The following is a 5558-nucleotide window of genomic DNA, read 5'->3' on the forward strand; positions in this document are numbered from 1 at the left end:
AACTGCTTTTGATTGGATTAGTTGGATCGAAGTAGAATTTAAAATGAAAATGATAGGATGGTAAAATAAGAAAATCAATGTGATTATAACAATTACTTTTCCTCTCAAAACTGATCCAATCAAATCCAGAAACACTCCTACTTTAACTAGGTAGGAGAGGCTATACACAATAAGACAATCATAGCAACTTCTCTAATAAGTCAAATCTCACTTCCTCATGAACAAGGGTTAGCGTAAGGTGTGAATAATTCTTCATCGCTTTTGGAGAGGATATATCTTCAGCTTCTGACCCTAATTTAGCAATGATGTGTCATTGCCTTTTACCTGTTAGGTAAAGGTAATAAAATTAAATATAATAAATGATTATTAGAGCATTGAGGAAAAGGTATGAAGGCATTAAATTTGGTCAGATCAAAAGTACCTGAGAACATAATTGATCAGATAAAAAAGATTTGAAAGTTTTGAGGAAACACAATTGATAAAACTATAAGACTAGCTAATTTCAATAGAGGGAAAAAATGCATGCATGCATGCAACCTGGGTTTTCTCTTAGCAAGCTACATGATGTGCTGGATAAATAATAATACAACCAATAAAATTGTAGAGCTCATTTGTTGATACCAGGATGTGGAGATGTTACGTCCTCTAGCCTGAAGTACTTCTTCACCCTGTTGGAATTAGCTTTTTCTATAGCTCCAACTGATTTAACAATCTCCAAATTCTTTTTCAATGTAGTTAATCTTTGAGTTGCACCTTGAAGTGTGGAAGCAATGACTTCCAAGATTATTTTGATGATTCCAAAGAATCAAGAGTTAAGCAAGTTCCAAAGAATCGGGCTTCAAGAATCAAGTCTCAAAGAATCAAGATTCAAGAACAATTAAGTTTCAAGATTCAAGAACAATCAAGATCAAGATTCAAGACTCAAGATTCAAGATTCAAGATTCAAGAGAAGTTGATTTCAAGATTCAAGAGAAGGAATCGAGAAGCAACAGTCAAGACTTCACAAGGGAAGTATTTTTCAAAAACCCAAACATAGCACAATTTTGTTTTACAAAAGAGTTTTCTCAAATTTGATTTCAAAATGTTTTTAACTGATTTGCAACGTTCCAAAATATTTTTCAAATGGTGTAATCGATTACACTATATTGGTAATCGATTACCAGTGTATTTGAACATCGAAATTCAAATCCGATTGTGAAGAGTCACAACTTTTCATAAAATGCATTGTGTAATCGATTACATGATTATGGTAATCGATTACCAATGATAAATTTTGAATAAAAGGTCAAAATTTGTAACTCTTGACATGATTTTCTCAAGGTTATAACTCTTCCAATGGTTTTCTTGACCATACATGAAGAGTCTATAAAAGTAAGACCTTGACTTGCATTCAATAGAACTTTTACAACTCTAACAATTTTTGAGAACTTTTAAGAATTCTTTTCTACTCATCTCTCTTCTTGTTCTTCCTTTGCCAAAAAGCTTTCTAAGTTTCATTTTTCCAAACCTTGTTTTTCTGCAAGTGAAAATTCTGCAGAAAACAAAAGTGTGCTATCTTTTCTTCTCTTCTCCCTTTGCCAAAAGAATAGAAGGACTAACCGCCTGAATTCTTTTGTGTCTCCCTTCTCTCTCTTTCAAGATAATTCAAAGGACTAACCGCCTGAGATACTTTTGTTTCCCCTTACAAAGATTCAAAGGACTAACCGCTTGAGAATTCTTAGTCTTAACACATTGGAGGATACATCCTTTGTGGCACAAGTAAAGGGTATATCTACTTGGGTTGTTATACTGAGAACAAGAGAGGGTACATCTCTTGTGGATCAGTTCAAGTGGAGGATACATCCACTTGGTTGTTCAAAGAGAACAAGGGAGGATACATCCCTTGGATCTTTGGTTTGTAAAGGATTTTACAAGGTTGAAAGAAATCTAAAGAACCGTTGGTTGCTTGGGGATTGGATGTAGGCATGGGTTGTTGCCGAACCAGTATAAATCTTGTGTTTGTCTTCTTCTTCCCTACACTCTTTAATTTTTGTTGTGTATTTTTAATTGCCGCTTTTACTTTTGGTTAAGTTTCTGTTTCTGTTCTTTACTTTCTTAACTTTCTAGTAAAAGCCTAGTTGAATCTAGTAACATTAAGAAGGATAAATTTTTAATTAGTCAAGACACATTAATAATTAATTCCGAGGCCACTTGATCCAACATGAAGTACACCAACAATGAGAAAGGTTCTACTATCAACATCAATATAAAATTATAAAAATAAGTTTTAAATTAACATGAAATAATCATAATGTATGCCCTACAAGTTAATAAATAATAAATACACCTCGAGCAATTTGTTTAAAGGTATCAAGCAAGATTTCCAAGAATGTGCGCCTAAAAGTAACACATTCTCATGTTTAATACAAGTTTTATAAAAACTTTCCAAGAAATGGTTAATTTTTAGGAATATAAAATATTCATAATTGTCTTGTTTCTTATTCTTATGAAGAAGAATGAGTAAATTGAATTCTCATGAGAATGAAAGTTATTTTTTTACAATAACTACCTATCCTGATTTTATTTGTCCACATTTATTTATTTTTTACTTTTATTTTTGGTTAAATGTTTTTTTTCTTCTGAAATCACTATCGTCAGACAAATATGTTCATCAGAATAATATTCTCAAGCATGATATTGTTGGAAATATGATTCCCAAGAATAAAATTTCTTACCTTGTATTAAAACCATCTTATTTTTTAAAATACAGAGAAACAAATATGTCAGTGCTAGCTCACCATCCTTCTCTACCATAGACAGAAATCGTTGAGTTCCACCACCTACACCAAAATAATACTTCTTTGCTGCCATGTACACAACTCCATCAGGATGCTGCAAGCACTGCACATTGACACTTCAATAGATAAGCAAAACAATATTTTTATAATTAAAAATACACATTATAATGCATAGATAATTGTACATTTATCTGTGTATTATATATTTTTAACAAAATGTAATGACTCAACATAGAAATATAATTTTGCTTGTCTATGAGCAAAACAATACCTTCTTGATAAGATCATAGAGATTTTGGAGTCTGTTGATTGAGTAAACTGTCTCTGCCATAACAATAAATTCATAACCATCACCTTGATTTTTTTTGCATCTGTACTGACATGAGGGAGCAATTTATCAATTCCACTCCAGTCACCAGCAAAAAAGTGAACTTCTGCCTTGTCACAAATTATGGAGTTGGATGATGATAGTTGAGAATCTCCAGAAAGATTTGCATTTAAATTAGGAATTGTAGGCAACGTAGGACCTCAGCATTGAAGTCTTGAAAATGTATAGCAGTTGCCCCCAAAAGCAAACATAATAAGCACATCATTATATTTTTCAAAGTTAAGGATCTAAAGCAAAGCCAATGAACCATAGTTTCACCTTAAGCAATGCAAAGATTCCAGGCAGACCATGAAAAGATCCTACCTGAAAATCAAATATTGAAAGTTTGAAACTGAGAGATAGACAGACAGCTTTTCTACCTATATATATATAGATACATTAAGAACTCCAATGTATGGTGATGTTAATGTCCATGTTAAGTGTAGTGTAATAACAAAATATTGATAAGAAACGGTCTCAGATGTGCTATGCAAGGTGCAAGTGCTTCATGCAATGTGTATCTTTCTACGTGAAAAATTATGATCAGGACTCCACTCTAATAGCTATATCAACAATTGCACACCTTTGGTTGTGCAAGTTCTGAATGCAATTTTATCTTTGGTATAAAAAGAACAAAAATTGTATATAAAATACATCAATGCATACTAGCTACTGTGCTTCCAATTCCATGTATGGATTTAGAATTTCCACTCAAACCCAATTAATAATAAGTTATACTAAACAACCATAATTCTTGTTCCCCCGAAAACTAAACAACCTGGCAGCCAATCATTTATCACAGAGAAAAAGAAACTCACCTATAATACTCACTTCCCACTAAATGAGATAAGCCCATTTTTGATATCTGAATGAAGGGCTTTAATTAGATCTAGTGAACCTTCCCACAACTTAAGTCCTCCTATAGACCAAAGGGAACCAAAGTTACAACTGATTTAGTCATACAAGATGGGAATGAATGAATAAACAGAAAATTTCAGCACCTTCATATTTCCCGGGAACTAAATTGGAGTTGGGCAAACCAAACACTTGTTTGGTATTCACCCACCCCTGAGAATTGTTCATAAAATAATATAAACATTCAAATATTGAAAGAACTCCAAGACAAAGAAAGGAACATTACCTTTAACAAAGTAACTCCATCCAAATTTACAGAGTCCACATTGTGTTTGATGTATGAAGGAACCTAATTATGCAGGAATATTCAAAACGACACAGTTTCAAAGAATCATGATTCATGAAGGAAGAATGAATAATACCTCAGATGCAAGGACTTCAACGCAGGGAGGAGGAGGTATATGAGGAACTTGTTGTGCAACATCATCGAAGATTCCAAAGGCGGAAACCAAGGAAGAGAATAACTGAAATGTTTCCAAACTCGATTTCTGACCATTGCCCTGCCAAAAAGTTAAAACAATTGAATGGAGCTTATCAAAGTCAAAGTGAAGAAGAAAGAGTTATTCGTAGAGACCTCAAAGTTCACCACCACCATTTTTTCACACACTTTCCTCCTCCTTCTAAACATTTTTTTTCACTCTCCACTCTATTTTTCCTTTAAAGTTTGCCTTTGCCTTTTGGGCTTTGAGAATATGCTCTTTGTATTTTAAAACCAAGAATAAACACCTTGCATTTTCTATACCCTCTGCTTATAAAAACAATCATCAACTTACTTCAAAATTTCAATCAACTTACTCCTTGAACTCAAAATCTTGAAGAAAAAACAGTAGGTAAGCCAACCAATCATTGCAAAAGCATGTCATGTTCCTTGTACTCAAACCTGCCAAAATAGAAGCCAAACAAATGCCCCAAATTCCAACTACATTTACCTGCATAATAGTATTAGCACCAAACTCCTTCCTCCATTGTAGCATGTCAGTCCATATATGTTTTGCACTCAAATTTCCAAGTGCAAATGGAAACAAACAAAAGAATATAATTAGCAAGAGTATAAACAATGAAAAAAAATAATAGTCAACTCAACCTCAACTTGGTCTGCTTGAGTGGCAAGATTACTAGCATGGCTTGCATAAAAATCCATCTAGAACTTCATTAACTATTGGAATAACAACTTGTTCATAAAGATCCCTTTGTTGTGTAGAAGGACCAAAAACCTTCACAAAATAAAATGAACACATTTGAGATTTCAAATTGAAATCCCCCTAAAACTAACTTAACATCCCACTATTTGTGTCCATTTTTGTAAACTCAAGTTTGGAGATTATAACATATCGAGCGTGAGGAAGAGTGAGAAGAAGGACCTTATCGAAGGTATAAACCCTATCGATGTGATTGTCGGTAAGGATGGAAATGAGCTGAGCAGCTTGTCAAGGGCCTTTGGCTCGGCCTATTTAAGGCTCAACTTCGCTTGGCTTGTTTACTATAAAGGTCAAGCTCAA

The 5558-nt window shown here is 33.4% G+C and overlaps 1 pseudogene; it reads right to left on the bottom strand.

Moving 5' to 3' along the window:
- Positions 1-607: 607 nt before the first annotated feature.
- Positions 608-5033, bottom strand: LOC102661877 (histidine protein methyltransferase 1 homolog; annotated as a pseudogene).
- Between the last annotated feature and the right edge of the window lie 525 nt (positions 5034-5558).

Source organism: Glycine max, chromosome 20, assembly GCF_000004515.6.
Source record: "Glycine max cultivar Williams 82 chromosome 20, Glycine_max_v4.0, whole genome shotgun sequence".
Taxonomy (NCBI): domain Eukaryota; kingdom Viridiplantae; phylum Streptophyta; class Magnoliopsida; order Fabales; family Fabaceae; genus Glycine; species Glycine max.